This window comes from Leopardus geoffroyi, chromosome D1 (assembly GCF_018350155.1).
Source record: "Leopardus geoffroyi isolate Oge1 chromosome D1, O.geoffroyi_Oge1_pat1.0, whole genome shotgun sequence".
NCBI classification, from domain to species: Eukaryota; Metazoa; Chordata; class Mammalia; order Carnivora; family Felidae; genus Leopardus; species Leopardus geoffroyi.
In genome coordinates this window covers 48,712,452-48,736,187 of record NC_059329.1, presented here as the reverse complement: position 1 = coordinate 48,736,187, position 23,736 = coordinate 48,712,452, and the positions used below count along the sequence as shown (strand labels likewise).

Below are 23,736 nucleotides of genomic sequence, written 5' to 3'. Positions count from 1 at the left end.
TATGAATCTCTTCCTCTACTCTGAAGGGGCCTTAAGGTTCACAAAGACTCCTGTTCCTCTAAAGAAGCATCATTAAGCAGCTCATCAAAAATTTGGTGGCCAATTCCAGTGGCCAATTCCAGGAAAAAGAAAAATCCCAAGAATTTGGAGGCGAATTCCAGGAAAGAGACAAACTAGAAAGCAAGTGAAGACAGGAAAACCAACAGAGGAGATACGCATGACGGTGAAAAGGAGGCAATCAGCTTTCTTTAAGGGTGGGGTTTTCTATATTGGACCTGACATCTTGAATGTGGCCTCTTTTGTTAAGTGGTTAACATAAGTTAACATATGGCCTTAACTCTAGAAGTCAATGATTGCATGGAAGTTTCTTTGTGGTCAATGGAAAAACCAGAAGGAGCAACAGACAGAGTTCAAAACTCTTCTGAAAGGACAAACTCTATAAAATCAAGAGTGAAGAAGAATGGGTATCCTCTGGAATTATCTCTCCATCACTTCCTTTGTTCTCTCAAGCATGTATCTGGACTTCACAAAAGCAGCCAAGGCTATGTGCAGTTTTTTACCATCAGTCCCAAGTGAATATTGTAAACATTGGAAAAATTTCCATTTACATAGTTTGGGAGGTATTTTCAGTCATTTAAATTTTTCTAATTACTAACCAATTCCCTCCTTCCAGGCCTCCCAATTTAGCCCGCAGAATGCTGCTCCCCACAGAAAACAATTCTCCAGCGAAGTGAGTTTCCATGGTTAGTTGCCAGAGATCTGGATGTGAACAAAGCCAAAAAGCCACTCTCCCTTAGAGAAAACAAAAACAAAAAAACAAACAAAAAAACAATATCAAGAAATCAGGCTCCACTGCCATGGTTCAGTTCCTAGCACAAATAAATGCTCAGTAAATAATGAGAAGGATGGAAGCCAATTTGAGGAGAATAGGAAAGAAAAGACAGGGAACAAAGAGGGAAGAAATCCAGTGAAACCTGCTTTCTTCAAACTGGGACCAGAAATTTAACTGGGGAGCAAGGAAGTTACAGATAAGGATGATACTAGTAACCAAATACTGGGCAAAAGGGTACTGTGCTGGGCTTGTTAATGCTAATCCTTTCAAGAACTTTTCTGAGGTCAGTTTTTACAAGGGGGAAATTGAGGCACAGGGATGTTAAAAGTTTCCAGGGGCGCCTGGGTGGCGCAGTCGGTTAAGCGTCCGACTTCAGCCAGGTCACGATCTCGCGGTCCGTGAGTTCGAGCCCCGCGTCAGGCTCTGGGCTGATGGCTCAGAGCCTGGAGCCTGTTTCCGATTCTGTGTCTCCCTCTCTCTCTGCCCCTCCCCCGTTCATGCTCTGTCTCTCTCTGTCCCCAAAAAAATAAATAAACGTTGAAAAAAAAAAAAAAGTTTCCAAACCAGCAGAGGTGGGTTAGAGCTCTGGTCTGTGATATAGACTGTGTTCTTTCTCTCCTATACTTATACCACCCTCTTCTGTCATCTTGGCTGCCTCCAAACCTCAGGTCTGCAGGTGACACTCCTCTGACAGTCACCTATGCCAGGGTGCTGCTGAGTTGACACCCTCCGCATGTACATCCCTTCACAACAGGCCAAAAAATGACGACTTCTAACAGCCACCTCAGCTTCCATCAGTGCCTGCCATCACCATGGGCCACTCTGCCTTTCCATCTCCATAAAACAGCCCCCTCCAGATGTGTTGTCACAGTCCTGGTCTATCCGGGCTGCTCCTTTTAGCCCAGGTCATCCTAGTGCAGGAGGCTAGCTCCCTTCAGCAGCTCAGACACTTTGGGCTTTGTGGAGAGCTCAAGAACCCCTCAGGGCATCGGAATTAGCATCAAACCCTTTTGTGTTCCGGAGCCTCCCCACCCAGGTCACTCCTTGAGTCGTACTTCCCCCTATGCTGGCTGGGGCCAGCTGTGTGAGAGTGGCTGCAAGCGTCCACCGGCCACAGGCGCTGCCACATCTCAGAGAGGGGCCAGCATTAAGTTCCTAAGTGTAGGGGCAGTAGCCGGCTCAGGAGGAGGAGCACTGGAGTCTGCCCGAAACCAGGACTAGGACCGGGAACTCTCAAACTCCATCCACTACACTCAGGGTCGCCAGCACCAGAATGAAATGCACGCGACCAGCCCTTGCTGTTCTCGGTGCTCAGAGTACCCAGGAACCCAAACATGTAATTCCGAATTCTTTAAAATCCCCTTCCTTTATCTTTTCCCTTTACAATTTGGCATCGCAGGCAGCTTCCTATTTGCATTGTTTCCTCTCTTGCCGAACATCTAGCCAACTAGAAAAGTTACCACGTACACTGCAATGTAAGGGTGGGGTCCTTTGATTCTCAGGTGAGGCTTCTCTACCTCCTCCCTTTTCCTCCCGCCGCCCCCCTCAGGGTCTCACCTCTTTGATCCTCTCCGGATCTCTGCGTCTGCATCTGTGACCACATTCCCTTCTCTTCCCCTTCCTTACCTTTCCTCTGCCGCTGCTTCAGATTCCCTCCTCCTGCCGCTGATCTCTCTCGCCTTTCTCCAACCCCCTCCCTCTGACCGATCTGCCTCCACTTTCTTGCTACATCCTCTTTTCTCTTCTCTGGTTGATTTCTCCTGCTTTGTTGCGAGAACAGCCTACGACTTACTGTGTTTACCACCTAAGCAGAATATTATTCTCCATTTGAAGTCCAAACTGACTTTCTGTGAAAGCCCTATAATTACGCTAAAAGAAAATTAAAAAGTTTTCTTGTTCTACCATTAACACAACTAAAACACTGGGTTGACTGTCAAATTTAGGCAAACTACAGGACCTTGCTCTTAAACTGAAATAAAATGATCTCTGCTTGCATTTTCAAATGCTAGGCTGTCTTGCTTATATTTAATGCTCTGTGGCTCTAAAGCAAGGACAAGCCTTAAGTTAGGGCTTTTCTACATCAGCCTTTCTAGGCAACTTCCCAGTGATTTACAGGGCCCTGGAGCTGCTGTAAAACATTTCTTAAAAAACCCACTTGTTCCTGTCTAATGTAGAACACTGCCGCATATCAAGAAAACTGATAGAATGTTTGCCTCCTTGCTAACATTGCTATTACAAGCTGAATATTCTAGATTCCAGGGTTGCCTCCCCATCTGCCCCTAACTTCTTACCTAGAAGCGGCCAGTTAACAGCAGCTTAACTTTGGGCTTTAGGGTATGAGCATAACTCAAGACTTACACATCCATGGTAACTTCCATTTCTTTTTTTTAATTTTTTTAATGTTTATTTATTTTTGAGAGAGAGAGAGAGAGAGAGAGAGAGAGAGAGAGAGAGAGACAGAGCATGGATGGAGGAGGGGCAGGGAGAAAGGGAGACACAGAATCCAAAGCAGGCTCTATGCTGCAGGCTGTCAGCACAGAGCCCCATGCAGGGCTCGAACTCAGGAACCATGAGATCATGACCTGAGCTGGAAGTCGGATGCTTAACCAACTGAGCCACCGAGGCACCCCAGTAACTTCCATTTCTTATCCATCCTTCACCAAAAAATCATTCTCTCTTAAAAGCATGAAAACATCACTGTGTTGATATAATTTTAGTATGTACCCCAGATACGAAATATGGGGTTGAAGAAGCACTCAGGGGAAAAGTTCCATTGGAAACATGTGAAATCGCAGATGAAAACCATGAATATTAGATAACAATAGGTGATAATGCATCCACACTGCCCATTTACAGAGAATACATTGATTTTAAATATTGCTTCTTCTGAAAACCAGGTATAATGAGAAAGGCAGGTAAACCAGGAAAAATGTGTGGCTTTTTTGATGACTAGAAAACAAAATAAATGTGTGTTAAAAATCATAAGTCACTAAGAAAAATGTGTATAATCATACACTGTGTTTTTTAGGATAACATATGTAAAAGTATTTGTTCTATCTATGAAAATTTACCTTTTTTTTCTTCTTTAAAGCTGGCTTATGGGTGTCTGGCCATATAAATTTCCTTTCTGGAGTACAAATACACCCAAGGGTTAGTAAATGGGTGGGGTTCTCAAAGCAAACAACTTGTATTTGACCTTCAGGCATGTAGATATTCCTGGCTAATGCTGATCTTTATCCATGTATGCAATAAAAACAATTATCTTTATTATTTCTTTAAAGAAAGCAAGCTGTTTGTGCTTATTTATATGTGTGTATATACAGTCACATACATATATATTTATCCTATGCATTAAAATATAAGTCCTATGTATTAAAATATAAATACATTATCATAATTCCCTATTTTGATTAGTGCTTTTATATCCCAATAGGTGACAAAATCCAGAGACTGGTATATTTTCCAGAATGTTCAGTAGATATGACCCTGTCACCAATTAGCTTTGGAATTTTATGCTTTAGTTCCTTCATTTATTAAAAAACAAACATTGTGCAAAGGAGTCTATGAGGTCCCATTCAGAGTTATGTTCTGTGATTCAATCACGTGGTTTAAAAATACATATAGACTGTAAGATGTTTGATTCTCTTTGCAGAGAGCTATGTACCTATTCTGCCTCTCTCCATTATAAAAGTCATTCCTTTGTTTACTCATGCAAATACTCATTCTAGAAGCATTTATTTTAGACTTACTATGTTTCAGGTCCTATGCCATGTGTCAAGGGCGCCAAGATTATTTAGACACAACCTCTGTTCTTGAGTTCAGGCTCTACATGAGGATCTCCTATTTTACAGGATTTCATTTCAAAGACTACAATTGTAGAAAGTCAAAGTTTCTATGCAAGAAACTTAACATGTATCCATACTATTAAGTGCTGATGATAATCAACATTTCATTTTGGAGATCTCTCTCTCTCTCTCTCTCTCTCTCTGTCTCTCTCTAAATCAATGAGGGCAGTGTGATAGAGGGGAAAGAGCGTGGGTTTTGTCCAGCAGATTCAGGTTTGGAATTTCGGCACTGCTGTATACCTACTGTATGATTCTGAACAAGTTGCCTGTTCTGAGACTTTATTTTCACATCTATGAAGTGATGATAGGAATATCCCCTCTCAAAGAGGTGTGTAGTTACATTGAGGACCTAAGAAGATAAGATGATTCATACAAAAAACTACTCAAGGAAAGATGGCTGCTGTTTTTAATATGGGAAATTGAAAAACATTCCTGCTTTAATATCATATTTAAAAGAGTAAACCAATAAGGGTAACTTTTTTTCCCTGAGCCCTATGAAGACTCCTTATATGGTACTGTCTCTAGCTGTAACCTCTACCCAAGAGATGTAGGATTGAGACTTCTGTGAAGATTATAAATCCATATAGACTTGAATCATGCAATTTTGCCAATATTTGACTTGACCTACCAAAGGGACAATTTTGCATGGTTCAGCTTAATACCACTAGTGGATGCTACTACTAAAAGCAAATTTCAATTTTATACTTTTCAATACGAATGGCATATAAGACTTAAAAATTATTCTGGGGGGATTCTTTCCTGGTTTAAAAAGGTTGAATGGGTAAAATTTAAGTCATTTGTTTTTTAGATGAAGGAATAAATGGTAAAATAAATCTTCCTGGCCCTTCTCTCCAGAGTAGTGTTAAAAGGTTCAAATTTGAGTTTGATATGGTGGAAATTTCAGCCTCGGGCAACAGGGTAAGTTATTGTTGGCTTTTAAGGGAAAGAGCAGTCTCTGACTATTTCAAGGGAACAACATAGGAAAATCAGCTAACAAGCTGGAACTTGTTCTGACTATGACATATTACTGAGCAAAAGATTAGAGGAAATTAGTATAAAAGAGAGAGATTTCGTTTATTTTTCTTTTCTTTTTTTTTTTCTTGGCTATGTATGTAGGAGATACAGAGGATTGGGAGTGCGTAGGAGAAGTGTGAGAGGATATGTGGGAGGAGAAGTGTTTAAAATGCTCAAAGGAAACTAAAATGAAGACATGAGAATGTACGCAGGGGTACAGGTTTCCAAAACCAGTGATTCACACAAGTACTTCCAGTGTTGCTGTCAGCATCCTTTTCCAGTAGCTTGTGAACTTCCATCTGTGCTCTCCACTGGGCTGGGAAAGCTCCATCATATTGACAGCCACATGTCATACTGCCATACTTGCCTTGGGAAATCCCAATTTAAATCCTACTTCTATGAAACTCCCCCCAGTAAGTAGAGGGCATTTATTCTCTCCATCCTTAAAACTTAAGCAAATAAAAAATACTTCCATTTCTTCCAACTCCCTCCTTCCAAGTGTTTTGCAAATGGCTGGTATTTGTTTTCAGTGGTGGTGTGTGAGCTAAGAAATACAGCTGTACATCTGACACGGCCCCTAGAACTTTTTATTGGTGTGCACCTGCTGCGATAATCCCTTAATTGGAGCTTACAGTAATAAGGCAATCTTTGCTGGAAACAATTTTGGCATTTTCATGAAAGGACTGCCATGTTTAAGATCCACTGTCTCACCCTTCAGTTTGCTTTCATCAACATCCACAAAGGCAGCTTCATCACTCAGGCTCTTCTAATAAAATGGTGATAGCCGGGCCCATACCAACCGATCCAGTTCCTGTAATGGAGACCTTATTGTGATGAATTACCTCCATGGAGGTAAAATTCATCATAAGTTAATATGAATGCTTGGCATTGCCATCTTAGACATGAAGGTATGGGGCCAGCTGAGTCCAGGCAGGATGCCTATCTGCTGCAGGAGACACAGAGCCTTCCCTGCACCAAGGAAATGCCCTCCTGTAGCACCCACTACCTGGCAGACTTGCAGGACTCCCATGGTCCTGCTCACGGCAGCTCACTCAAGATGAACAAGAGGTGGAGGCTCTCTCACTGAGCAAGTGGGGAAGAAGCCGCTCGCTGCTTTACCTCCCTTTCACCTGGCCACTACAGCCGTGTGACGCCAGCCCTATCTCCTGCAGGCTTTACAGGGGCCCACAGAAAGGACTTCTCATGTCTGCTCAGACAGAGGAAGTCAAGGGCTTCTTGAGCAAATGAATCTTGAGTTTTACCATTTTACAAATGCATACTGACTTCTGCATTGGAAATGCATAAAGGGCCAACCTAGACTGCTGGATTCATTAGTTTTCTACTTTTAGTGTGTATGCCAGGTTAGAACTACTCTTTATGACTCTAGACCTAACGTGCTTAAGCATCCCCATCTCTAACTCCATTTCCCTTGAGCCCCCTCTTCAGGGCTTCACAATTTCCCTTTCGCCTTCTAATGTATCATGTACATTAATCCTAGTCTGTTGCTTCTTGATTCCTTTATGAGAATGCAGCGACTGGAATGGAACATATAACCCTAGGAAGGTCCTAACCACAGTGGAGTCCACAAGCATGTCTCCTTCCTAGGCACCAGCACTACATTGCTGTAATTAGCTTCTAGGTAGATAATGTGGCAGCAGGATCTGACGGCCACCTGTGGTCACCTAAAACCAAAAGATCTTCTTCAAAGGAGCTGCTGCCCTATGTCTCCATTCTAAACTGGTGCAATTAATTTTTGGAACTGTGTTTTCCTGGACTGTCTGCCTAGGCAAGAAATTCTGTATGCCTCGTAAGTGTAAGCAGTCAATAAGTACTTACAGAGTTTGTGTCAGTAGTTTGCTTTCTTACGGATACTTACTGGTTTAATACCTCAGAACCTGTTTTTCCATTGGAAAATGGACAAGAATATATTCCCTGCTAGTTTTGTGGGAAATTCAAATGAGATAGTGCACAAAATGTGATAGTATTATCACAGATAATCTGGGTTTTAATACCACACCAGAAAGGTAATTATAACTGCTAAACCTGTAATCACAGAAACTACAGCCTACAGGTCCTATTAACGACCCCAAACACAAGATCATCCTTCTAGATTTTAATCAGAAAAAAAAAAAAATTACGATTCTGTTTACCCTTCATAAGATATTCAATGTTTGCTTTCATTGCCCTCTAGCGGTTGTTATGCAGAAGACATAACTACATTTTCACATTTTTATTTTTGAGATGTTAGGCACAATCTTACAAACATTCTTTAACTATTGTAACATACCTTCCTATCATTTGGTAACACTTTAATTGTCAAGCTATAGGGACAGTGCCTACCAGCATTGTGCCCTGCACAACGCAGATGTACAGTGTTGTGCATTATTGGCTATGCATCATTTTATTACCTTCAAAAAGAATCTACTGACTTAAAGTAATAACCTAACGTTATACTCAATTATTAAATATTTACAGTATATATATTATGTATCATAAGAACAAGACAGACATTTTCCTGGCTTACAATCTATTGAGAAAAATAGAGTACTAAATATGTCATTGTAAATTGGTGTGGTAAATGTTGTCATAGGGAAAGAACTGGGTATATTGCATGCATTAAGAAACTCTAACCTGAATGTGTTTCTGTATGTTGTGAACACTAGGGTGGGATTTGAGAGAAAAGTAGTTAGAAGGCACTTTGAGAGTTCCTCAAAGTAACCCGAGATCTAAAGGATGAATAGAAGTTATTCAGAAGGATGTGGGGTGTGGAGCATTTTCCAAGGAAAGAAACGATGTTAAATAAGGTTAGATAATGGAGAAATGAGGGTTTCAGAGATGAACCAGACAAATTTTTTGAAAAGCTATGATGGGGAATTTAGACTTTATTCTGATTAATTTAATTCTGATTAATTTATAACCAGTATACTCTGACAAAACATCAATGCATGCCTTCACTGTTTTACTTTCGTTTTTTAAATTCATTATTTAAAGGGAAAGTTCTAGTTATTGATTATCAAGTAATTGTTTAAGAAGCTTTCAGTGTGTCCTTTTTCACACCCAAAGTTTCCTCAAATATATACAGTTCTAGAATGTTAGAGCTGAAAGGCCCTTGAGAGGTCATGAGTCTCCCTGGTTTAAGAGGGGGTGGTGGTCAGGGATTTGCTCAGATTGTACTGAGTGGCTGTACCTGGAAGCTACTTTTCCTTGAGCTCAAATTCCTCAATCTGGGATTCAGACTGTCATAAATGTGTCAGCAAAATAAAAATACATGAAAAAAATAGCCATAATTTCGTGCAATTTATGTTGCACACAAAACATGAGAGATGTAGGCAATAAATGTTTTTGTAGTTTGGATCACAGCAACATTTCCAGCATGGTCCATCAGGAAAGCTTCCCTCCAAGGTAGATGTGAACATAGAGAAATAACAAGCAATGAAATTATACAGAAGATTAACTACTGGCCCTTCACTGATACCTCTTTTCTTCAAGCAGCAGAATCATTGATCAGTTCCTGTTAAGGAAAGGGCAACATTCTCATTTTGAGATTTCTCAAGGAGTTTTGGCTTCCTAGGACTCCTGGCTGATTCTCAGTGCTTTGTTACCTGTAAAAATGGGACTTCCACAATATTAAGACAAGCAACAAATCCACACATTCTTTAAGATTTTAATTCACTTTTAATTCCTTGAATTATATTTTAAAAGTCTAACAGTTTTAAAATCTAACAGTTTTAAAACTGCAATCAAATAGGATTAGTACAAAATCCCAGCAAACAGGTAAGACACCAAGTATACACAGTTCTATGCAAAATCTTTTACTGCCATCTGGTGGATTCTCAGGAAATAACCTCAGTCGCAATGTGTTATTTACTGTATCTTAGTGTGCTAGGTTTCTATGTATATGCAAATATCTGGAAAATGTATTAAAAAAGAACAGTTAAGTATCCAGGGTTCTATTTAATTTGGCCACTTTTTATGCACTTATTTAACTTCTCCGTGGCTTGGTTTCTTCATGAAAAGTATGAACTATAATAACGGTGCATCCCCTGCCTATTACAAGTTTGCTTTGAGAATTAACACATAAAATTGCTCTGTAAACTAGAAAGTATCCAGAAACAATGAATTACTATCCTTGGTATCATGTAGCACCACTGGATCAATGATACCCGAGATAAATATGGTTCTGACTGAAGAGTCCAGACCTTAGTGCCTGCCTTCAGAGTGATTTATCTTGTCTTCAGGGCTTTTGGGACAAGAGAGTAGATGTTTCCATTGAAAAGAATCCCCGGAGATTACTTTTTCCTGGATCAGATAATAATGTGGGCCTGGAGACTGAGGAAGAGGTTTACTGATATGTAAGTGGGTCCTGACATTCCAAACGCACAGTAAATATGTAGTACGTAGAGCTTCCTCTGCTACCCTTGGGATACCATTTGCTGACCCACACTTCAGTCATTTTCTTGTAAGCTTTTTGGCTTAGTATTTTTTCTACCAAACAACACTTAAACTGGAAAACTGAGGCAAATATCTTGGATCATAGATGACACAGACAACTTAAAAGTCATGTGTGCATTTCAGTGAAAAATTTGTAATAAAAGCTTCAAAGGGTTTTCCTTCCCCAAGGGAAGGTTTCTTCAAATTCTTTCATTCACTAACTTATTCAACACTCACTAACAGCTCTGTGTGCTTAGCACTTAGGCCCTGGGACACAGTTATGGTCAAGACACACCTCTATCCTCAAGGAACTCAAAGTCTGTTGAGGAGATATTCATGCACACAAACCAAGACCAAAAGGAAAACATGGGGCATTATTGAACTGTGGGGACACAGGATCAGGGGGAGGGGAGAGGCCATCTCCCATATATCTGAACCCTGCTTAGGGCTTAGGGATCTTTTGTATGCCCTTTAATTTGGCCTCCTCTCTGTTCAATAAATTTCTCCCTCCTTTGAACTCTTTTTTTTTTTTAATTTTTTTTTAACGTTTATTTACTTTTGAGACAGAGAGAGACAGAGCATGAACAGGGGAGGGGCAGAGAGAGAGGGAGACACAGAATCTGAAACAGGCTCCAGGCTCTGAGCTGTCAGCACAGAGCCCGACGCGGGGCCCGAACTTACGGACCGTGAGATCGTGACCTGGCTGAAGTCGGACGCTTAATCGACCTGAGCCCAAGTCCGACGCTTAACTAACCAAGCCACCCAGGCACCCCCCTCCTTTGAACTCTTGAAGGTCTTAACTATAATAACTAGTGCATCCTGGTGATCATCTCAGGTGCTTTGCCTGGTTAGTTTTCACCAAACCAGTCTCCATCATACTTTTCTACCTGCAATTGATCTCAACAATTAAAATCATTTATAACAGGCTGTGGCTTCAAACATAATCCTAATTCCTTCCTTCTTGATATGTTTTTATAATTCTAAAAATGTACTAAGTGTCTACTATATGTTAAGAATTTTGTTTTTAGCTATTTTCAGTATTCAATTTTCAGACACTGTAATTTCAGAACATCAGTAATACCACCCTGACCCCAACCATGGGTATTTCCATGGAGACAAAGATAGGATTTTCTGCAGGGGAACAATTTGATGACCTACAACTACTGTCGCATCTGTCTGCTCTTATTCCTTACTCGTTCCCAATATTCTCTTCATTACCCTTGCACACTATCCTAGTTCCTTATGCCTCTTAATATGGTCTTATTTAAGGGTTTGTCTTCCTTCTCCCTGATCTGATCTGCCATTAGACTCGAGACCCAGGAGGGCAAAGATCCAGCTATTTAACTCTTTGTTCTTAAAGCTTGCCATGTCATCATGATCTTTATGTGGGTCTCAGAGGGATCCTATTCCCATTCAGCCTGTGTCTCTCCTCTCTTTTCTGTCAGCCTGCATGAGTCATGTGGGTTCCCCAACCTACACACTAGCTCAAAGTTCATACCTCCTGACCCATGATTGCTGTTGCTTCAAGTCCTGCAGTTGCTTAGAACCTGGCCAGAAATTAGGAACCAGAGCAAGGGCCAAAACCACCCTTGGGAATTTGGGGTAGTAGAAAGGGAAGTAGCTCATGCAAGGGGAGAGTGCTGCTGATGGGGGTGCTCATTGACTCTCCTTTCATGTGTCAGTCATTGAGGATGGGCATTCTATGTGGGGAGGTGAGTGCGGCTGGTGGTGGTGGTGAAGAAGAAGAAGGAGGAGGAGGAGAAGAAGGAGAAGAAGGAGAAGGAGAAGAAGGAGAAGGAGGAAGAGGAGAAGGAAGAAGAGGAGGAGAAGGAAGAAGAGGAGGAGGAGGAAAAGGAGGAGGAGGAGGAGGAAGAAGAAGAAAAAAGAAAGAGAGAAAGAAAGAGGTGATAATACCAAGGAACTTATTTATTTTAAACAACAAAATAGTAGGATGAGAAGACTAAAACAATGAGGTTGTTCTTTTCTATCACATCTGCCATGCATTATAACCATACTCATGCTCTATCTCTCTACTAGGTTAGCATCCCATGAAGGAGGGATCAATGTCTGGTTCACCTCTCTCTTCCCTCTAGCACCCAGCATAGTATTTGAGTTGTGCTTCATATTTGACACCTGTGAAGTGTCAGGACCTGTTCAGGCTCTAGGAATATAGCAATAAACACAATATATCAATAGGAAGTATTTCATAATTGGAGGCATTTAATTCTTAAAGAATTAAAAAATAAGAATTATAGTCATACATATGATGTGCTTTCCATCACATCATATTTAGGTGAACTGATAAATAAATTACCAATTTTCCCCTCTCTATATCAACACATAAACACTGTTTCCATCAACACACAAGACCTGTTATAAAAACAAACTCTACCCTCTCATCCCATTCTATTCCCCTTTTCAGCAAAACTTAAAGGAAGATATCTGCAATCACTGTCATTAGTCCTTTCCTTCCATTCTATCAGAAATCTGCTCCATATGTATTCTCACTCAATTACACTATGGACATTGTTTTTTCATTTGAATCAGTAAGTTCCATGTTAAATTCAGCAGTTAATTTCCAGTCTTATGAGACTGACCAATAGCATTTGAAGCAGTTGGTCCCACTCTCTGGAAAGACTTTCTCTTCTTAGCTCCTGGATTCTACCTGATTCCTCCTACTTGCCTTGTTCCTCCTCTTCTCCCTGAGGAGGACCTTTGTGTGCTAGGCTGAGTTTATCTCTACCTGTTACCTGTTCTACCTGGAGAAGTATCTCCATCTCAACCAGTAGAAACTCTTCTTGTCTTATGTTCAGGCAGAAGACTTTGCAGTCACCCTTGACAACTTCCTTTCTCTTTTACCCCACACCAATCTTTCAGGAAATCTGTTAACTCTCCCTCATAAACAAATCCAGAATCACTCCTTACTTCCTCCACTTCTACCATGGTTATCCATTCTTCCACTCTCTCTCATGCTGATTATTCACGTAGACTCCAAGCTTGCCTCCTGCTTCTGTCCTTGTCCCTGGGTCTCGCTGTCAACACAGTGGTCAGAGTGATCCTCTTAAAATGTAAGTGAATTCATATCTTGTCACTTCTCTGCTTATAATCCTCCATGGCTCTTCCCGGTTCCCAGAGTGAAAGTCAAGCTGTTACAGGGGCCTGTGAGGCTGTGCTCTCCATGACCTGCCCATTATTCCTCTGTCCTCACCTACTACTCTTCTCCCTTTCTCCCACCCCCGTCCTGCCAGAGGGGCTTTCTCAATACACCAGCCATGCACCCCACACAGACTTGAGGCTGGCTGTTCCCTCTGTCTGGAACTACCCCAGACACCTGCGTGGCCCACTTTCCCTGCCTTCAAATCTTTGCTACCATGTCACCTTCTCAGTGAGGCCCACCCTGATGACCTTATTTAAACTTTCAACTCCTCTCTCTGGACTCCAGATTCCCCTTACACTACTCCATTGGTTTTCTACACCTTCTAATAGATTATATAATTTACTTATCCATTACTTAAAAAAATAAATTCTTTGCTTTTCCCGCTAAAATGTAAGAATCATGAGGCAGCAATTTGTCTCTTTTTCTTTTTCTTTTTTTTAACTCTTATATTTCTAATACTTATAATAGTTCCTGGCACATAATGGCTCCTGAATAAACTGTTGCATGAATGAATGAATGAATGAATGTATGAGTGAATAATTAGTTCTCATTAGGCACTGTGCGAATGGCTTAAATACATTATTTTATTCGATGTTTTCATCACTTAGAAAATTGCAAGGGCTTCAGGAGTTCTGCCAGAAATGGGGATAAGACTAAATACAGCACCTCTTGCAGTGTGGCCTGGTGGTAAGTGGCCAGTGGTGATGACTTTAAAAACAGCATTTTTTAACAGACTGTCTTTCAGCAGGATTTCCTCCCCTGGCCTCTGACCCTGGTTCCCCAGCCTTGCTGAAGATCCAGAGACCAATTTGTTATTTCTCCAACAAATTACTTTTTCATTTAAGTAACCAACATGTCTGCTGTCTGGAGTCCAGAACTCTTCACACATAATTCACCACCCATGCTCCCATCAGGCACATTCCTAGAGTAGTTAGCATTACAGGTGAGGAAGCTGGTTGCGATAGAAAGCTTTCTCCTGGTGTCTTGGTAATTTTGGGTAAGAAAATCACTGAACTCTTCAGTTTCTTCCCATGTAAAGTGGCAAAATGATTACTTTCCAACCCATCCTGAAGGAATGCTATGTGGATCAAATGAAATAATGTCCACAGCAAGGGACTTTGTACCTAGAAATATTGATGCAAATGGAAGAGTTATTAGAGATTAGCTAGTAAAGTAGGTTAGTCAAAGGCAAAAGCATATTGGAGCTAAAAAATCAGTCCACTTTCAGTTGAAGATCACTCCTTCCTTAAACTAGAGATCTCTCCAAGTTTTCCCCTTTATCAGGGGTCAGCCATGATGAGCATTGTCAATGCTTACATGGAGAAGGCTTAGGATCAAGTGTTCACTCTTGAGGCTTATATAGTAACTCTTAATCATCTAAAAATCTTTTTGGAAAAGGAGTATATATTATAAACACATTTTAAAGCTAATATCACGTATTTAGCATTTAGCATGTAATAGAATAATTTACCTAATATGTTCCTAATCTATTGGAATTCTTATTAGTCAACTAGGAAAGCGTCTGTCTGATTTGGAAAATATATTCCATTGGCCAGAAAGCTAAAAGCTTTAAGATATGCTGAATCATGAAAAAATGTAGTTGTGTCCTTAGTGAACATACGAGCTTATGTGGGGAGGCACACACATAGATGGTGATTTCCAACATAACACGGGAAGTGCTGATGGAAAATTCTGGGGCAGCACATGGGCAAAAAGAGGCTGTCATTAGCCCAGCCTGGGAACGTGAGAAGGCTTTCTGCTTTCTGGAGATGTTTCCCAATAAAGACAAAGGAAGAACAGTGGAGAATTGGGGATAAAGTGAATAATATTTATTGAGTATCTGCATAGTACAAGTATTGTTCTGGGTAATGTACTATGATTTCACCGAATCCTAACAACAACCTTGAACAGAACATGAAATTATTTGCCCAAGATCACACAGATAAGCAGCAATGACAGTGGTATTTGAACCTCTATTACTTCTGATTTCAAAGCTATGCTTTCTATAATGCCAGCCTTCAGAAAGAAAATTGAATTTGTCAGTTTGCTTATGTCTGAGGCTGTCCATACTTTAAGTCCATATAGTGAGAAAAACATAAATGTTTGAAATAATAGAACATTTACAAGATGTATGAGCCACCACAGGAAGCCACTGTACACATAGATTCTAAGATTGAGGTGACTTAGAAGCAACATCTAGATCCTCTGACACTTCTTCAGAGGGCACAGACTATGATTCATCTCTACGCCCCAGTGCTTAACAGAACCTAGCTACTGAGCAAATGTTTAATGAATGAATGAAAGACTCATCCTTGCCTACTTCTCTGAAGGCAGCTGGGAATCCTAGTGTTCCTCTCATTTGTATTTATCCAGACCTGTGTCCCAAAGGGCCCTTTGTGTCCTGAAGATTCAGAATATCTTTTTTTTTTTAATGTTTATTTATTTTTGAGAGAGAGACAGAGTGTGAGGTGGGGAGGGGGCAGAGAGAGAGGGAGACAAAGAATCTGAAGCAGACTCCAGGCTCTGAGCTGTCAGCGCAGAACCCGATGTGGGACTTGAACTCACAGACTGCGAGATCATGACCTAAGCTGAAGTCAGATGCTTAACCAGCTGAGACATCCAGATGCCTCTCTCCTGATACTATTCTTGCTGTAGCTCTACAAGGTGTGCTATAGAGAGTATTAATAACAATACGTAGTACTCAAGAAATGTATCAGAAAATAGCAATTATAATTTTCCTTTGGTACTATGCCCATAAAGTTTATTGGGTTTATTCATTTGATAGGTATCATTCATTAGCCAGATTCAATGTCAGACAATGGAGATGCTTTCTAAATGAAGTCTAGGACAATCCATGCATTCTCTGGTCCCCTTTTAGGTAATAGAAGGTCCTTGCTCACTCTGAGTTCTTTTGCAGAGAAAATATAGTACATGTACAGGCACCTGGTCAGAGTTTACACCATGGAGTTTGCACGGAGTTTTCACCTGGTTGGAGTTTGCACCAAAGGAACATGGCTATTCCTTTTGTTAAAATAATGAAACACTTCCATGTGAATTGCCAATAAGTAATTCCTGCCCTAAGCCCTCCCCAAGTGACCCACAACCCAGGCTGCCAGAAGACTCCACTTCCCTACCTTCCTGTAGTTTGGCACTATGGCCATTCACTGAATGGGCTGGTGCTGAATTATATGTGTCAAGTTGCTAAATATTTTGAGTACTGCCCCTGATTGGAGGAGAAAAGAAGCCGGGGTGACTGGGACACAGTGAGAGTAGGGGAAGTGGTGTATCTGTGGCAGGTGAGGCAGGCAGGAGCTAGATCCTATAAAGCCCTGTAGGCCATGTTAAGAAATTTGGACTTTACCTTAAGAACAACAGAAAGTCACTGAAAATTTTTAAGAAGAGGGGAGAAATGACATGATAAGATATACTTTTAAAAGGCTTGCTCTTCCCAAAGGTTGAATGTTATATGTGAGAGGGGATGTTTTTATGTCCTGGGATATCTATCATAATAAAGGACTTATGGGGCATAGCTAGGCCTTACTGAATCCCTACTTTTTGGTGGGTGGGCCAGGCATCACCCTGGATGGTGATGCTCTGAAGCCAAGGCTGAGGAAAATTGTCTCCCTTAGAGCCTTTTCACTGGCTCCACTGTTTTTATTTGAGGTGATCCCTGAGGAGGGGCGCTGTTGGGCTCTGAGGTGGCCATGAAGACAAGTCCAGTAAGGTGGAGAGAAGTCTGAGTGGGCTCCTGAGAGGCAAAAGCCAGAGACTGAAGAGTCAGTGAGCCTAGAGAAAGTGGGGTTCAGGAGATGCATGGAACAGGCACACAAGTTTTGTGGGAGGCTTCACATGCTTTCTGGGCCAGAAACCTGAATTTAACTGGTCAGGGTTGGGGCAAAAAGTCTTAATCTTTTCAAAAACATCCTCAATTCTGCTTGGTTAGATTTTTCTTCAAAGGCGTTTAGTAGGGTGCCCTGCTGAGAGAGGACCCTGGCATTCCTGATACTTTGATGAGAAAGCACAGGAGGGCACAAAAAACCCAAACAAGCAAGCAAACAAACAAACAAACAAAAAACCCAAAACACACACAAAAAAACCCCACTACTATTGTTTAATTTGCCAAAAATATTTATAATTCCCTTCAGCAAATATTGTTTTTTTTTTTTTTTTGAACAAAATTAGAAGATGGCCTGTCAGTTACAAAGCTGTATACAGAGGATAAATATCTACCCATTTTCTTGGGGAAAGGTGTGAAATCCCCCTTAATCCAAATGCAGATGTTGAGTCATTCCTGTTTGGAAACAGAGACTGCTGTGTTTAAGCTAATTTTAGTCTCTGACTCTTGTCTGTCTTTTGTTGGGGAAAGGTGGAATGCGTGGAGCTCAGTCAGAAAAAGTCCTAGGGGAGGGTGAAGGTTTTGCTGGAGTTTGGGTGACTCAAAGTGTTGAGGATGAGAGGAGAGAAGCTTAAGGTGTGGTTAGGTGAGAGAGGCTTAGTAAAACTGCTAGTCTGAGCTGGTGTGCTTTTGAAACAAGGTGACATAGCACAGAGCTGGGGAGATTGCTCTTGTCCCCACACCTGCATGGGCCTCAGAGCCTCTTTGGTATCTTGAGGGGTGCTGGTTTTAGGAATATAGAGACATAGGCCCTTAAGCAGATGGCCCATACTATATGGTCACTGAAAGGTATGGGTTTGTAAGCTCTTAAGAGGATCACTTCAGGGAATTAAAGAAATAATTTGGGACTTTTTTTGAGGTGGGAGCAGGAGGAGGGCTGGATTTCAGGCATAATACTGAAAGCAATGGAGAGTTGTCATGTGAGGTAACAAGAGAAAGGTGACTTTATCAGCGTCCCAGGATGATGAATAGTGTATATATTGCTCACATTCTATTTGAATAATGTGACAGTAAGGATCTGGCATATGTGCTCTAAACATGAAGGTAGCAGGGTAACCTGAGAATTAATGAAACATCCAGGTGATCTGTGACTTATTTGTACTCTTTCCAAATCCACAATACAATTTCAACTTCAATGTAAAGATGCATGATTATCTATTGTACCTTCACCTCAACAACTGCAGTGTTTCGCTTTTGGCAACACGTATTCCCAGCCATGTATTTTGGAACACAGTTAAATACTTGAAGTCCATCAAGGGTGAGCTTTAGACTTAGCAAGGTCAGCTGAGGTGCTCTTTCTGAGGGTTCTGAGGAATGAAAAAAACTAAAATTGCATGGTGATACAGAAAAGAATCTCATTATAGGGGTATTACTTCTACATGCTCTGCTCCACATTTTTCATAACAAAGCATTGAAACAAATAATAACAGAACCATTTTTATCTTTTCCTCTGCAGGAAGAATGCCTGAGGAAGCTACTGCACTAGTTAATGTGATTGCATGTTGAATGTCCTCAATTCTCCTCCACCAATACCTCAAGAATATGGTTCAATTATCGGATAAGACTCCTTATAAAAAATGCCCAAGAAGTAGAATACATAAAGGAGAAATTAGAAAATACCACTCACAGTATGTGTATAGAATGTAGCCTAAAGATGATTTCTCTTTCAGTTTCTTAGCTACTTTAGTTCTGTAGTTTTGGTGAGGAGGGGGAAGTGGGGGATAATAAAATTCTACAATGGAGCTTTGGAACCCTCCAAATTCAGGCTGCCATGTTTAGACAATGCATGAACACTAGATGGCGCCCACAATCTTAACATAGTAAAAGGCTACTTGGTTTTTCTTTACAGTCAAGTAAGACTACCTTGTTTAGGAAGAGTCAATTACGAGAATTAGAAAAATATCTTCTCTGGCATTTCCTGCTACTGTTGTCCTGTGAAGTGCTCCTCAAGTAGAGGTTTGACGGTCAAATACGTTTGGGAAAAGATGGATACTTTCTATGCCTCTAAAGGGATTTCCAATACACACTGGTAAGCAGATGTTTTTGAAAAGTTCTTTAGTGAAGAAACCTGATACCAGGGAACCCTTTCTCTCATTAGCACCTTAATGCGATTCTGCTCTTTTACTGTCCTGTGAAACACACTTTGGGAAATGCTCTTCAGGTCCAACCTCTTGTCCCAAAGAAGGAATGACTCAAACTCTATAAAAAAAGGTCTTCTTTAGACATAGTTATCTGACCTTTTTTAAAAACACTGAATACATCTTAAGGCAAAATTGTTAGTAGTAATAGGAGGACTGAGTACTTACGATGTGCTTGATTCAAAGTGTTTTGTCTCCTTTCTTCCTCAGTGTGCCACTATACCTATCCTATATCTACATCTATATCCATAACCAGATCTATGTATTCACATATAATAGATATATTGATATATTTGCTTTTAGGCTGTGAACATTTTAAGATCAGGATGTTTATCTCATTCATCTCTTGAGATCTCAAATCCTGCTACAAAAATCTGTCACATAGTACGTCATCAATGAAATGAGTTATCTCTAAAGATTGTATAGTCTGTGAGGGAGAATAGTTCTGGAAAACAAGAATGGACATTCTGCCCCTGATTAGAAAGGTAATTATCTCATATTCAAGTCTTCTCAATGAACACCAGTTGAGGACAGAGACCTACTCCCACAGCTCTCCTCCCTGGGGATTCAAGTTTTCTTCTCTGAACTTAACTACATTACTGTTAGCATAAGTTATTTACAAAATAATCTTAAATAATCTAGTAATAAGCATTGAGTTTGTATTTAACTCTTGATTGCTATACAGAGTTTTTGTTCTTGTGTTTTCCAGGAAGGTAGAGCTTGTCCTTTTATATCTTGTGCCAGCTGTAGAGGCAAAATATCATATCCTCCATATTCCATTGTTAATAATTCCATTCTGCTGTTTCCTTTCCATATTGTAACATTTGAGCTTCTCAAATTTGCTTATTCTTTTCTTTCAGTGTTAACCAATGAAATTCCAATACTGGGTCTTGAAACTAGGTGATTTCTAGCCAGAGTTTAAATGTCTTTTTGCAAGGTAAAAAAGGGAAATGTTCCCTCTTCCTTTCAATTGCAAAAAACAGCTAATATTTTTCTCATTGAACTGTCTTTGCAAATGTTATACATAAGAAAGGATATGATATCTGAATGTCAGAGACTATTGTAATGTTCTGGAAAATGTAATTTCTAAGAAGAATGTAATTCTGATTGTTGTCTTCTTTTCTTTCGTGGTTCTGGCAGTAATATTTAAATGGATACATCTCCTTTTGAAAACAGAAATAGTTATGAATTTTCTTTGTTGAGCCATAAGATTATTAGCTCATCCCTTTTCTATCACACGCCTAAAAGTTAAAACAAATAAAACCTACGGTTTCATGCATTTTTCATTTAAACGGAGCCTAATGTCATCTCTCTGACTCCGTTTCTTTACCTGTAAAATGAACATGATAAGGAGGTGACTCGCTGGCACAGTTGGTAGAGCCTGTGACACTTGATCTCAGAGTTGTGAATTCAAGCCCCATGTTGGGCATAGAGCTTACTTAAAAAATGAACATAACAAGGCATTGGGTGGTTATAAGGGTAAACTTGTTATAATAGTGATCGAATCAAAGGTAACATGGAAGTCTTAGCTCTTTATAGTTCTGTGTGCTCCCAGGGTGCGTGGGTGGCTCAGTGGGTTAAGCATCTGACTTTAGCTCAGGTCATGATCTCATGGCTCATGAGTTCAAGCCCTGCATCGGGCTCTGTGTTGACAGCTCTGAGCCTGGAGCCTGCTTTGTATTCTGTGTTTCCCTCTCTCTGTGCTCCTGCCCTGTTCACACTCTGTCTCTCAAAAAGTGAATAAACATTTAAAAAGAATTTTATAGTTCTGTGTGCTCCCGAGTCCATGCGCACACAGAGCAGTGCTGAATGAGACAAGAAGGTGTTGAATGAGATCACTGACAGGTTTTGAAGAGAGATTGTGCTATGAGGAGAAAGAACACTGATTTGGGGTCAGGAGACTTGATTTTGAGTCCAACATCATAGTCAGTAGCTATGGAGCTTTGGACAAATCATTCAGCCTTTCTAAATTGCTTTTTCCTGATGTAGAAAGTGAGAGTAATAATAACTTATAGTGACATGCAGAATTGCTTTGAAGACCCCTAGAATTAATGCATGTGAAAGTGCTTTGTGTTGGAGGGGAAGTGCTGTGCCAATGTGAATGCTGGCTGTGGGGAAGTAACAGCGTGGTTTCCGGCTACAGATTTTGATCCAGGGTGAGGAAAATATCTAAGTATGTTTTACACAGAATTTTAGAGTCCACCTGCTAGGCTACAGTGACATTGTAAAGCATCACCATACTTACTCAACACTATTCCATTCAATCAGCATTGTTGGGGAGACTTTAAGGTACGATTCACATGCTAAATGAGATAATTTAAGATATAAGATAATTTACTTTCATGGAGCTTTTGCCACTTAGTAAAGAAAGACAAGTCAGCAAAGGTAAGTTACATCTTATACAGATGGTCCTGGAGTTAGTTGTAGTTTGACCTAACAAATTTCAACTTTACGATGGTGCAAAAGTGACACATGTTCACTAGCAACTGTACCTCAAATTTTGGATTTTGATCTTTTCCCAAACTAGCAATATGGGGTACACATTCTTGTGATACTGGCCAGTGAGCTCCCATTCAGCCACACCATCACGAGGGTGAACAAGTGATACACTTACAACCATTATGCACCCATATAACCACTCTGTTTTTCCCTTCCAGAACAGTATTCAGTAATTTACGTGAGATAGACAACACTTACAAAATATTATAAAATAGGCTTTCTTTTCGGTGATTTTCCCCAAAAGTAGGCTAATTTAAGTGTTGTGAGCATGTTTAAGAAATGCATTTCTGACTACAGTATTTTCAGCTTACAAGGGGATTATCAGGATATAACCCCAGTGTAAGTTGAGGAAGACAGATATAAATATAGATATAGATATAGATCTATATAAATACAGATTACATATATATATACATATATATATTATCTGTATTTATATAGATCTATATCATTTAAGTGTAGAAGAAATATGCAGAGGGGAGTAGTTGAAGGGGTGATATTTGGCTCTTGGATGGCAGAATGAGACCCTGCCATGGGACCTTACCCTATTTCTCACATACTCTATCCATCCAGACATCTGCTAGCTAATGACTAAGCAAAGGCCTTAATGTGTGGGAGAACTACCAGAACATATAAACCAAGGCCATCCATTCAGACCATTGGACACTTTACTCAGACCAATTGACTATATTATACAGGTAAATCGTATGTGTCTGGATGGGAAAGTGGAGAAGGCATGACGGCTAACAAAAATAAGGTCACTTGGAAAATCCTAGCTATAAATCACAGCTATAAAACAAAGATAGGTTTTTTTAAGCACACAGTAAAACCACAAACTAAGTGCTTCATTGAGTTATGAACCATAAACTCAGCCATAAGAACTAGCTCCTTAGATTATTTCCCAGTATCATTTGCATGGTTACCAAAATTTCAGTATGATCATGAACACTCATAATGGACATAACTACCTGTCACAGAGTTTATACCAGAAAGATAGCTTTATCTAGTGGAAAGAGGCAGTTAATAAATATTTCAATAAAAGAAAGGAGAAGAAAGGAGGAGGAAAGACAGATGGAAAGGTGGAAGGGGGAAGGGAAGGAAGGAGGAAAAAGAAAGCACATATGATGGGCATTAAAACTGAATATTTAAGGATGCCTGGCTGGCTCAGTCAGTGGAGCATGCAACTCTCGATCTCAGGGTTGTCAGTTCAAGCTCCATGGTGGGTGTAGAGATTACTTAAAAATAAAATCTTAAAAAAGCAAACAAACAAACAAACCTGAATATTTAAATCCCAGCGGTTACTGTCTCTAGTTAGGTAAACATTGACTTCACCTCTCTGAACCTTATTTTCTTCAAATATTTTTTTTAAAGTTTGTTTATTTATTTTGAGAGAGAGAGCATGTAAGCAGGGGAGGGGCAGAGAGAGAGAGGAAGAGAGAGAATCCTAAGCAGGCTCCACACTGTCAACACAGAGCCTGTGGCAGGGCTTGAACTCACCCTGGTGATCTAAGGTGAGATCATGACCTGAGCCAAAATCAAGAGTCAGATGCTTAAGCAAATGAGCTATCCAAGTGTCCCTGAACCTTATTTTCATCAAACATGGGGTAATAAATTTCAGGGAGATTGTGAGAATCAAAAATCACTTCTATAAAATGCCTAGTTAACAGTAAGTGCTTAATGACTTGTTGCTGGTAATTCTTGTTTTTAGGTAAATGGTGTGCTGCTACCAGTTATCAATGGCACCCAACTGCATATTTTACATATTTTCATATATAGTTATATGCAACAAACAATAAGCTTATAAAAATGCTGTTTTTAGAGTACAGTCATGGATCTGGAAAAAAGCTCTGCATTAAAAATAAATAATATACCTTAAAAAGTCATGCTTCTCAGGGTGTCTGGGTGGCTCAGTCAGTTAAGCAACT

General features: G+C 40.2%; 1 protein-coding gene across 29 annotated transcripts in view; it reads right to left on the bottom strand.

The window, feature by feature from the left end:
* Nucleotides 1-23,736, bottom strand: part of DLG2 (discs large MAGUK scaffold protein 2) — a 2,060,218-nt gene that overhangs the window by 325,226 nt on the left and 1,711,256 nt on the right. The gene's annotated exons all lie outside the window — the stretch shown is intronic.